Here is a 12,865-nt window from a genome sequence, read left to right as displayed (position 1 = left end):
TCTTCTTTTCCAACTTGGATTCCTTTTATTTCTTTTTCTTCTCTGATTGCTGTGGCTAAAACTTCCAAAACTATGTTGAATAATAGTGGTGAGAGTGGGCAGCCTTGCCTTGTTCCTGATCTTAGTGGAAATGGTTTCATTTTTTCACCATTGAGAACGATGTTGGCTGTGGGTTTGTCATATATGGCCTTTATTATGTTGAGGTAAGTTCCCTCTATGCCCACTTTCTGGAGAGTTTTTATCATAAATGGGTGTTGAATTTTGTCAAAAGCTTTTTCTGCATCTATTGAGATGATCATATGGTTTTTCTCCTTCAATTTGTTAATATGGTGTATCACATTGATTGATTTGCGTATATTGAAGAATCCTTGCATTCCTGGGATAAACCCCACTTGATCATGGTGTATGATCCTTTTAATGTGCTGTTGGATTCTGTTTGCTAGTATTTTGTTGAGGATTTTTGAGGATTTTTTTTAAATAAATTTATTTCTTTATTTATTTTTGGCTGTTGGGTCTTTGTTGCTGTGTGCGGGCTTTCTCTAGTTGCAGTGAGCGGGGGGTTACTCTTCACTGCGGTGCACAGGCTTCTCAATGCAGTGGCTTCTCTTGTTGCAGAGCATGGGCTCTAGGCACGTGAGCTTCAGTAGTTGTGGCACGTGAGCTCAGTAGTTGTGGCTTGTAGGCTCTAGAGTGCAGGCTCAGTAGTTGTGGCACACGGGCTTAGTTACTCCGCGGCATGTGGGATCTTCCCCGACCAGGGCTCGAACCTGTGTCCCCTGCATTGGCAGGCGGATTCTTAACCACTGCACCACCAGTGGTTTTTCTTTTTTTTTTTTCATTTTTGTACATTTATTAAGGGTGGTCTAAAAAAGATGATGTCATTTCTAAATTTTCAAAGTTCACACTACTTTTTACATTATACAAGGATATCAGTATTATTTTATCCAATTCATAAAAATGATCAATTTACAAATGGGTAGCTTTCATTTGTGAGCTTTAACCTATATATATCAATGCAGGCATAGGTCTCAATTATATATTTGTTATTATCTAGTAGGAGTAGCATCTGTGTTCATCAGTGATATTGGCCTGTAGTTTTCTTTCTTTGTGACATCTTTGTCTGGTTTTGGTATCAGGGTGATGGTGGCCTCGTAGAATGAGTTTGGGAGTGTTCCTCCCTCTGCTATATTTTGCAAGAGTTTACGAAGGATAGGTGTTAGCTCTTCTCTAAATGTTTGATAGAATTCTTCTGTGAAGCCATCTGGTCCTGGGCTTTTGTTTGTTGGAAGATTTTTAATCACAGTCTCAATTTCAGTGCTTGTGATTGGTCTGTTTATATTTTCTATTTCTTCCTGGTTCAGTCTCGGAAGGTTGTGCTTTTCTAAGAATTTGTCCATTTCTTCCAGGTTGTCCATTTGATTGGCATATAGTTAATTGTAGTAATCTCTCATGATCCTTTGTAATTCTGCAGTGTCAGTTGTTACTTCTCCTTTTTCATTTCTAATGCTATTGATTTGAGTCTTCTCCCTATTCTTCTTGATGAGTCTGTCTAATGGTTTATCAATTTTGTTTATCTTCTCAAAGAACCAGCTTTTCGTTTTATTTATCTTTGCTATTGTTTCCTTCATTTCTTTTTCATTTATTTCTTATCTGATCTTTATGATTTCTTTCCTTCTGCTAACTCTGGGGTGTTTTTTGTTCTTCTTTCTCTAATTGCTTTAGGTGTAAGGTTAGGTTGTTTATTTGAGATGTTTCTTATTTCTTGAGGTAGGATTGTATTGCTATAAACTTCCCTCTTAGAACTGCTTTTGCTGCATCCCATAGGTCTTGGATCATCGTGTTTTCATTGTCATTTGTTTCTAAGTATTTTTTGATTTCTTCAGTGATCTCTTGGTTATTTGGTAGTGTATTGTTTAGCCTCCATGTGTTTGTATTTTTTACAGATTTGTTTCCTGTAATTGATATCTAGTCTCATAGTGTTGTAGTTGGAAAAAATACTTGATATTATTTCAATTTTCTTTTTTTTTTAAATTTTATTTATTTATTTATGGCTGTGTTGGGTCTTCATTTCTGTGCAAGGGCTTTCTCTAATTGCGGCAAGTGGGGGCCACTCTTCATCGTGGTGCGCGGGCCTCTCACCATCGTGGCCTCTCTTGCTGCGGAGCACAGGCTCCAGACGCGCAGGCTCAGTAATTGTGGCTCACGGGCCCAGCCGCTCCGCGGCATGTGGGATCTTCCCAGACCAGGGCTCGAACCCATGTCCCCTGCATTGGCAGGCAGACTCCCAACCACTGCGCCACCAGGGAAGCCCTCAATTTTCTTAAATTTACCAAGGCTTCATTTGTGACCCAAGATATGATCTATCCTGGAGAATGTTCCATGAGCACTTGAGAAGAAAGTGTATTCTGTTGTTTTTGGATGGAATGTCCTATAAATATCAATTAAGTCCATCTTGTTTAATGTATCATTTAAAGCTTGTGTTTCCTTATTTATTTTCATTTTGTATGATCTGTCCACTGGTGAAAGTGGGGTGTTAAAGTCCCCTACTATGATTGTGTTACTGTCGATTTCCCCTTTTTTGGCTGTTAGCATTTGCCTTATGTACTGAGGTGTTCCTATGTTGGGTGCATAAATATTTACAATTGAAATATCTTCTTCTTGGATTGATCCCTTGATCATTATGTAGTGTCCTTCTTTGTCTCTTGTAATAGTCTTTATTTTAAAGTCTATTTTGTCTGATATGAGAATTGCTACTCCAGCTTTCTTTTGATTTCCATTTGCATGGAATATCTTTTTCCATCCCCTCACTTTCAGTCTGTATGTGTCTCTAGGTCTGAAGTGGGTCTCTTGTAGACAGCATATATATGGGTCTTGTTTTTATATCCATTCAGCCAGTCTATGTCTTTTGGTTGGAGCATTTAATCCATTCACATTTAAGGTAATTATTGATATATCTGTTCCTATTACCATTTTCTTAATTATTTTGGGTTTTTTACTGTAGGTCTTTTCCTTCTTTTGTGTTTCCTGCCTAGAGAACTTCCTTTAGCATTTGCTGTAAAGCCGGTTTGGTGGTTCTGAATTCTCTTAGCTTTTGCTTGTCTGTAAATATTTTAATTTCTCTGTCGAATCTGAATGAGATCCTTGCTGGGTAGAGTAATCTTGGTTGTAGGTTTTTCCCTTTCATCACTTTAAATATGTCCTGCCACTCCCTTCTGGCTTGCAGAGTTTCTGCTGAAAGATCAGCTGTTAACCTTATAGAGATTCCCTTGTATGTTATTTGTTGTTTTTCCCTTGCTGCTTTTAGTATTTTTTCTTTTATTTAATTTTTGATAGTTTGATTAATATGTGTCTTGGCATGTTTCTCCTTGGATTTATCCTGTATGGGACTCTCTGAGCTTCCTGGAGTTGATTAACTATTTCCTTTCCCATGTTAGGGAAGCTTTCAGCTATAATCTCTTCAAATATTTTTTCAGTCCCTTTCTTTTTCTTTTCTTCTTCTGGGACCCCTATAATTCAAATGTTGGTGTGTTTAATATTGTCCCAGAGGTCTCTGAGACTGTCCTCAATTCTTTCATTCTTTTTTCTTTATTCTGCTCTGCAGTAGTTATTTCCACTATTTTATCTTCCAGGTCACTTATCCATTCTTCTGCCTCAGTTATTCTGCTATTGATTCCTTCTAGAGAATTTTAAATTTCATTTATTGCATTGTTCATCATTGTTTGTTTGCTCTTTAGTTCTTCTAGGTCCTTGTTAAACATTTCTTTTAAACATTTCTTTCTTTTTCTATTTTCTCCATTCTATTTCCAAGATTTTGGATCATTTTTACTATCATTACTCTGAATTGTTTTTCAGGTAGACTGCCTATTTCCTCTTCATTTGTTTGGTCTGGTGGGTTTTTACCTTGCTCCTTCATCTGCTGTGTGTTTGTCTTCTCATTTTGCTTAAATTATTGTGTTTGGGGTCTCCTTTATGCAGGCTGTGGGTTCGTAGTTCCCATTGTTTTTGGTGTCTGGCCCCAGTGGCTAAGGTTGGTTCAGTGGGTTGTGTAGGCTTCCTGGTGGAGGGGACTAGTGCCTGTGTTCTGGTGGATGAGGCTGGATCTTGTCTTTCTGATGGGCAGGACCACGTCTGGTGGTGTGTTTTGGGGTGTCTGTGACTTTTTTATGATTTTAGGCAGTCTCTCTACTAATGGGTGGGGTTGTGTTCCTGTCTTGCTAGTTGTTTGGCATAGGGTGTCCAGCACTGTAGCTTGCTGGTTGCTGAGTGGAGCTGGGTCTTAGCGTTGAGATGGAGATCTCTGGGAGAACTTTCACTGTTTGATATTATGTAGAGCTGGGAGGGCTCTGGTGGACCAATGTCCTGAACTTGGCCCTCCCACCTCAGAGGCACAGGCCTGACACCCAGCCGGAGCACCAGGACCCTGTCAGCCACATGGCCCAGAAGAAAAGGGAGAAAAAAAGAAAGAAAAAAATAAAATAAAATAAAGTTATTAAAATAAAAAATAATTATTAAAAATTAAAAAATTAAAAAGTCATTAAAAAAGGAAAAAAAAGAAAGAAAGAAGAGAGCAACCAAACCAAAAACACAAAAAAGAAAACAAAACAAAAAACAAAAATACAGACAGAACCCTAGAACAAATGGTAAAAGCAAAGCTATACAGACAAAATCATACAGAGAAACATACACATACACATTCACAGAAAGAGAAAAAGGGAAAAAAATATATATATCGTTGCCCCCAAAGTCCACCTCCTCAATTTGGGATGATTCGTTGTCTATTCAGGTATTCCACAGATGCAGGTACATCAAGTTGACTGTGGAGATTTAATCCGCTGCTCCTGAGGCTGCTGGGAGAGATTTCCTTTTCTCTTCTTTGTTCGCACAGCTCCCGGGGTTCAGCTTTGGATTTGGACCCACCTCTGCGTGTAGGTCGCCTGAGGGCATCTGTTGCCACCCAGACAGGACGGGGTTAAAGGAGCAGCTGCTTTGGGAGCTCTGGCTCACTCAGGCCGGTGGGAGGGAGGGGTACGGATGCGGGGCGAGCCTGCGGCAGCAGAGGCCTGCATGACCTTGCACCAGTCTGAGGCACGCCGTGAGTTCTCCTGGGGAAGTTGTCCCTGGATCATGGGACCCTGGCAGTGGCGGGCTGCACAGGCTCCCAGGATGTGAGGTTTGGAGAGTGACCTGTGCTTGCACACAGGCTTCTTGGTGGCTGCAGCAGGAGCCTTAGTGTCTCATGCCCGTCTCTGGGGTCCACACTGATAGCTGCGGCTCACGCCCGTCTCTGGAGCTCGTTTAGGCGGTGCTCTGAATCCCCTCTCCTCGCGCACCCTGAAACAATGGTCTCTTGCCTCTTCATCAGCTCTAGACTTTTTCCTGGCCTCCCTCCCAGCTAGCTGTGGCACACTAGCCCCTTCAGTCTGTGTTCACACAGCCAACCCCAGTCCTCTCCCTGCGATCCGACCGAAGCCCGGGCCTCAGCTCCCAGCCCCCGCCCACCCCGGCGGGTGAGCAGCCAAGCCTCTCGGGCTGGTGAGTGCTGGTCGGCACCGCTCCTCTGTGTGGGAATCTCTCCACTTTTCTCTCCGCACCGCTGTTGCTGCTCTCTCCCCCATGGCTCCGAAGCTTCCCCCCTCCGCCACCCGCTGTCTCCGCCCGTGAAGGGGCTTCTGGTGTGTGAAAACCTTTCCTCCTTCACAGCTCCCTCCCACTGGTGCAGGTCCCGTCCCTATTCTTTTGTCTCTGTTTTTTTCTTTTTTCTTTTGCCCTACCCAGGTACATGGGGAGTTTCTTGCCTTTTGGGAAGTCTGAGGTCTTCTGCCAGCGTTCAGTAGGTGTTCTGTAGGAGTTGTTCCACATGTAGATGTATTTCTGATGTATTTGTGGGGAGGAAGGTGATCTCCATGTCTTACTCTTCCGCCATCTTGAAGGTCTCAACCCAATCTTAACATTTTGTTGAATTTCCTTCTTGTTAGTTTCCTATGAATAGAGTTGTTAAGTTGTTGATGTTCTTTACATAGTTATATAAGCAACTTTACATCCTGTCCTTTTTTCTTTTTCACTTTGTATGTGATAAGCAATTTGTAAGCTATTATAAAGCTTTTTGAATATCTAATGGCTGCACAATCAAGCATTCACCTAGTGGATGTATCATAATAACGTAACCATTTCCTTCCTGTTAGAGTTTTATATTCTAGTTTTAGGGGCTTTTCAGTGTTGTAGTTGTGAAGTTTTTCTCATTAAAAAATGCTGTCATGAACATCTTCATGCTTAAAGCCATATGAGTACAGCAGCCTGTTACCCGTATACTACTTCTCATCTTTTTGCTTGGAAGGGAGTCATAAACACACTCTGCTTTGAGGCGTTTTGCGGAAAGGGACATTACTTAATGAAATGAGATTAATCTCTGATGGTGGGATTCCAGGTATTGGCAGCAGGCACAGAGTGGGTGTTGGGGGAGAGAAGGACAGTTTTGAACAGGAGTTGGCAGGCCTTCCCTGTGTCCTTTCAACCGCAGCAAGCAGACACCTTCCAACCTCACATTTTTCTGGGCCAGCCCTGGCCTCCTGCATTGCCATTCACATGTAGGCGTTAGTTCACAGAACTCTATGCCTGGCACTGCCTAAGCGTCGTGGAAGAATTAGACGCGGGAGTCGGAGCGCAGGCAGCCAGGAGAGGAAGTCTGACTTACCTGATGGGCACTCCTGAGCATGATGCCCTATCTGTCGGAGCATCAGATCCTAGTGCTTGGCGAGGCTGTGTCAGGAGCTGATGATCACAGCTAGCAGTAGAGTCAGGTGGCAGGTACTGTGCCCAGTTAGATTCATGGGAAAGGAGAGCTTCTTCAGATGGAAGGTTCATGGAAAGCAGTGCAGAATGAAAAGGAGGTGGTGAATCCTCATTTTCCGTAAAGGGGTCTGGGGTCCCACCATTCCCTTGTTTTTAATAGGAAAAGCACGTGCTGACTTGGGGAACCCTTAAAGGTGTCCGTGTCACCTTCCCTAGACAGCTAGGGTCAGTTCTTCTAGTTGGCCAGGGTTAGGGCAAGACTCCATTAAGCTTTTTAAAAGGGGAAAAAAAATATTCATTTACATAATAATTAATGACATAATTAATACATATATACATCTATATACATCTGGTACAGTCTATTTCCAGACAAATGTACCATCAAATTGATTTATCTTTTCCATTTCTTCTCTACTCCTTACTTTCCCTTCAAATTTAAATAATAATACCTCTGGAATTTATTTTTAAACATTTAGAGAGCTAACTCTGCTCAAGGCACTGTCCTAAGTGCTTTAAAAGTATTTAAAAGTATTATCTCATTTTGATACTTTAAAGGTGTTATCTCATTTAATCCTCATAGCAACCTATGAACTAGGTACTGTGATTTATCCCCATGCTACAGATGAGCAAACTGAGACCAAGAGGTTAAATAACGTGCCCCTGGTCACACAGCTGGTGAGGGGCTCCAGAGGATGTGCCTTACCACTAGGCTGTGCTGCCATCGGAGAATCAGGTTACCAGAGCACACAGAAGCTGAGGGCCTGAAATGACAAGAGTGGGGAGTGACAAGAGTGCTATGTTTCTGAATGTCACTGGAAACCCCACAGGGAGTAATCATGTTCTTCCTGTGTAACATGGGGAAGCTCACAGGGGTGATCTAGCTCACACTGTTTATACAAGAAGGAGGTTCAGTTAATCTCCAAATAGTAACCAAGCAAAAATGGACCTACAGGAAAGCAATAGTTTCTGGTGAATATGAGCAAGAACCAGGGGTGGTTATGAAGTCCCCTCTGGCGTGTAGCATTGTACGCTGGGAAGAAGGCCACACGGCTGTCCCTGAGGAGCAGGAGGAACGTGAGGGACGGGTGCTCCTTCTGCCGTCTGGGAAGCCTCGCAGAGGGTGGAGAATGATGTCCACCCAGGGCCTGGGCAAGAGGGGAACAGGCCCCACCAAGGAAGGCTGGACCCAGGAAGGAGGGAGACTGGGAAGGGAAGCGAAAGAATCAGATGATGATTCAGGGGCAATGGGAGGAGATCCAAGTGGCAATTAGCATCAAAGAGCTTAGCAGGCCTCACCCAAAGACTCATGCCAAGGCCAGACTGGGACTCACTGGGGGCTGGGGGTCACTGTGAAGGGAGAAAGATTGGAGATTACAGAAACTGGGGTACAATCAGAGAAGACTCCAACACACCTGACTCCATGCTGAGTCTGTGCTATCAGGTCAAGGCTCCCAACATTTCTCTAGCAGGAATAAGTTTGGTCTTAGAATCTGGAATAGGATCAATGTTTGGAAGTGAAGCATCCAACCAAAACCACGATGCGGCCTCGGAGTTTTGAACAGGGCATGATAGCCCTTCCTGGTGCCCGAGTCACCTCTGACCTCTGTGGTGGTGAGAGATGGGGCTAAGGACACCCATCAAATGGGAATGTTGTTCATTGAGAGAATAACCAACGAGCTTATAGAAAAGACCCAACGTACATCATGAAAAGACAGAAAATAGGCTACTGAGGGGTCATCTTAGAGAAATCAGGGACTCTGCTAATGGAGAGAAAAGTCAAGTGCTTACATTTCAGTCAGTAAAAAGGGTCTACACAACAAGGCTTGCTTTTCTCTTGAGAACTAGTTAAAGAGAGGACCTGATCGTAGTAGCTTAGTCTTCTTTGAGGACGAGCATAACTCAGCTCAGAGGAGAGCAGGGCATCTGAAGTGCCGGGAAAGTCAGCAAGTTGCCTGATGACAGATCCGCATGGGGTAATTTCAGAGTGAAGCCTGCAGGTGAAGAAGGGTGAGGCTGAGGTAACACGGGATTTGTGGACAGATGGCTGGCAGCAGCGGGGAGAGCAGGCAAAGAGGGGCCAGGGGTACTGAGGAAATGATGACAGTAGTCGAAGTTTAGAGCCATGAAATGGGAGGACGGGGCAAGGGGAGGGGAGGAAAGATGCATCAGAGAGGTAGGAGTGGAGGCTGGTTAGGGGAAAGCAGGAGGAAGCAGCTATTCAAGGAACTGACGATTTTTAAAAGTCATCTTTAAGTCAGTACGTGGGAGAGATAGCCATTGCGAGACAGAGAGAGAAAGTGTTAAGACAGAGGGGCTTCTGTGCTGCCTCAGCTGTGAATGGCTCTACAGGGAGGGGTCCAGTGGCCAAAAGACAAGCCCAGCAGGGACGCAAAGAGGGTAAATGGGCAGTGGTTTTCCAGCTCCATCCATGTCTCCATGGTTAGTTAGTCAAGGAGGGGAACAGCTGAGAGACAGGTTATATGCGGCAGCTTTTTGTTGGGAAAGCACAAAAGGGGTCATCTCTGACAAGGGAGTGTTGAAAATGAAGCCAGATGTGAAAAATAATCTGCAGGCCTAAAAGGGAAAATTAGAAAATGAATATGCCAAGAAACGTAAAATTAAAATCTAAAGATGTGCAAAGGAGGACATTAAAACAGTTCTTAAATGGTTGTGGAGAAGAAAAGAATTAGGTGAAAACAAGAAATGTTTTTTGCAGCATTTTCAACAACAGGCTGTTTGGATAAACCTATTTAAGTTCCTGGGACCAGAGATTTAGCTCAGGGAGGGAGGTGGGAACTTCCTGCAGGTGCCACTCACTACAAAGGCAATGAGAAGCCATGAGGGTGGGGACACACCCACTGGTCCTTTGGAAATGGGAAGAGGAAGGAGAGAAAATAATGGTCCTGGGGCTCTGTGAGACACACGCCAGAATCGGACAGAAAGAAAAAAGCAACACGTGTACTTTTCTATGAAACTGCTATCTCAAGATTTGTGAGGGATTTAGGTTTATTGGTTAATGAGGGGCACATTCTGTGTAACTAACGTTCAGTAGGTGGTGTGACGCATTGCCGTCCAGAAGGCACAAAGCACGAAGCCTGAATGAATTACTTTAAGGATTGCTAGGAAATGCCTCAAGTGTGCCAAGATTCCTCAAAGATCTCTTGGCCCCTCTGCCCTTGACCCTTCCCCTAGCAGCAGGGACTCTTAGAACTTCCCAGTACTGTTTCTATTGTGGGCTCTCTGAAGCAGTGTTTCTCAAGTGGGAAGCCCAGGTCCCCCGTGTACCCTAAAACTTCCCCGTTGCTCTGGGGAGAGGATAAGGGATTGTTCGGGGGACAGCCATGCCTGACCACTGCCTCATCCATTTCTCCTAATCCCCTTGACTGCCACTCTTTGGAATTCCCTTATTGCCATTGGGTGGGGACCCAGAGTAGTCATCTCTTTGACCAAGCCCTTGAGGTGAGGGGAACCGGGACATCCACCCTTTATTTGACTCATAATGGGTTTGGCTGGATCTAGAGCTTGAGCACCACAGAAATGCCCATCCATCATCTTCCACTTCCTCCTGTGTCTCTGGATGGGGCAGCCTGACGGCAGCACCTCGTGGTGTTTCCAGGCTTCTCTCCAGGACCTGGATCTTTGAATTGTACAAGCACACAGCCTGGCTCTATGCCCTCCTACCCCAACCAACCCTGGCCCCCTACCTGCCCATGGCTGGGTCTGGCTGTACCTTGCCCTAGGGGGCGGTGAACCTTGTGTCTGGGAACCCGCGGGGCTTTTTGCAGCCAGAGCCTCAGGCCCTCTCTGCTTTGCCTCAGCAGTCTGCAGAGGGCCACATCCAGCCCTGAAAAGGCTGCAGGTTACATCTCAGGCCCTGTGCACCCTTGACCCCGGGAAAGAACCTGAGTACCTGAGGGTGGCACAGAGGCATAGAAGCTCGGCAACAGAGCTTCTCAGACTGAAGGAAATTTCGTGGTCATCTAGCCTAGCACCCTACAGATGGTCCATTCGTAGAAAGTGGAATCAATTTAGTGGGATGCCACCAGCAATTGCGAAAAAAGTTAAACAGAATATCAGAGTGCAATTTGTGTTTCAGTGATACAGTTTTTCATACGTAGTGTAGACTCGTCAAGAATTGCAATCCAAAAAGCTTAAGAGACCTGATGGAGGTCTCTTAAAGCAAACTGAGAGGCACAGTAGCTCAAGCCACCGATGTCTTCTTCTCTCCACGTGCCTCCCACCCTCTCCAACCACAAACATACCTGAAAATGTGTAATTTGCCCTGTGGTGTGTGGTTTAAGGAGCCTGGGATTTGTAGTCGAGGTCTGGGTTCAAGCCTAGCTGGGTGACTGTGGGAAACCATCTAGCAGTGTTTCTCAAACAGTATCCCAAGGACCCCCTTTTCAGAATCGTGAGTTCAGGGGGAGGGGAGGTTCCTTGTTAAAAATATGCATTTCTGGACCCTAACCCAGGCCTCCTGAATCATAATCTGTAATTGGGGGCCGGGGCAAGGGAGGGCCCAGCTAGAGTATCTGCATTTTCAATAACCTCCCATTGAGTGTGATTGTTATGCACACTCAATGTTCCAACCACTGATCTTGACATTTCTGAGCTTAAATTTCTTGATACAAGAGGTAGAGATGGAGTGGATAATGTATGTGAAGGTACTTTACACACTGTAAAAGCACTCTTCAGACTTGAGGTATTCCCATCCCTTGACATCCTTCTCTAAATGACACTTCAGGGAAGATAGCACCAGGAGAGTGGGGTAGTGGGGTCTGTGCACTTAATGGGACCAGGAAAGTTAAACGGAAAAAAAATGAACCTAAATCATGTTTATTTCTTCTTCTGTCTCTTTCCATCTCCCACCTTCTGTCCTAAATTTCCTCTTCTTGATCTAAGCCCAACGGCAGTACCGTGCCCATCCGTGGAAATGTGTTTAGAGTGGGCTCCGTGCCTTATGGTTGGTGATGATGCATCTCGCAACCGTCCGTCTGATGCGTCACGTTAACCTTTTCAAGCCCACTGTAACGTTCAGCTTCCTTTAATAGAGAATTCTCACAGTCCTGAATGCTGAGCTTGTTGATGCCCTACTCACTGTGCTTGCTTACACTGTGCTTAGCGTTCAGCAGAAGCCTCCCTGAACATGTGTGAAATAACTACCCAACATATCTGGACTAGTGCATTACTGCAGCTGCTGGCGCAGACAGCGTGGGCCCTAAAGGCTTGAATCAGAGATGTGCAGACTGAAGGCGAGGTACCTGGAGGTGGTCGGGGGCTTTCCCCCAAACCTTAGGAACAGGCTGCCGATCCGGGCCCCTGGGCCTCCCTTTCCTCCCCTTCCCTCCTTGTCACCCTGCCCCTAAGTGCAGCAGCTCTTCCAAGAGGGAGGCTTTATGCTGAGTTCTAGAAGACAAATGAATAACCAATGGTTTCTCGTGATAAGAGTGAAAGTCTCAGTGTTCAGCTAGTACAGGGTGTTCCTATCTCGGGGTCTCTCTGCCCAGTTTTATTGGTTCTGCGCCAGGAGCAGTGCCAGGCCTGGAGGGAGGACAGCTGGAGCACTAAGGACGGTTCCTAAGGAAGGTGTGCCCCTTCTTCCCTGCCCATCTTTCCACTCTTCCTCCTGGTCCCCGGTGGCTGAACTAGTGTAAAACAGTTCTAGTCCCCTTCCAGATAAACAGTCTTCTTCTGCCTTTGAGTTGAGGGCTCATTCTTTTTTATGTCACCAGTGCCTCCTGTTTATGCTGAAGGCTCCAGCGCGGGGTGGGGATGGGGAGGGTTGCAGGGGTGAGAAGGAAGGGAGGTCGTCTCTTCCATTATTCCCAATATCAGCTAGAGTCAAGTGAGAGTGAGCGAGTTAGAAATGATGCCCAGAACAGTCCAAGGCCTGGGAGCGCAGGCAGGCGTGGGGCGTGGGGCACGGGGCGGAGCCCTTGGAAGAAGTAAAGGGACTACTGGGGAAGGGGTTGGAGGACACAGTTAGCTGGAAGCTTGGTAAAGGAATAATGAAAAGAACTCCAGTGGAACAAGAAGGAATTAGAAGCAAAGCCCCGTTCTGGGCAGGCTCTAGACT

The 12,865-nt window shown here is 45.2% G+C and overlaps 1 protein-coding gene across 1 annotated transcript in view; it reads left to right on the top strand.

The window, feature by feature from the left end:
• The window catches only part of KALRN (kalirin RhoGEF kinase), a 605,233-nt gene that overhangs the window by 458,375 nt on the left and 133,993 nt on the right, over positions 1–12,865 (top strand). The gene's annotated exons all lie outside the window — the stretch shown is intronic.

This window comes from Balaenoptera acutorostrata, chromosome 4 (genome assembly GCF_949987535.1).
Source record: "Balaenoptera acutorostrata chromosome 4, mBalAcu1.1, whole genome shotgun sequence".
Classification (NCBI taxonomy): Eukaryota; Metazoa; Chordata; class Mammalia; order Artiodactyla; family Balaenopteridae; genus Balaenoptera; species Balaenoptera acutorostrata.
Note: the sequence above shows the minus strand (reverse complement) of the source record. Positions and strands in the feature narration are given on the sequence as shown.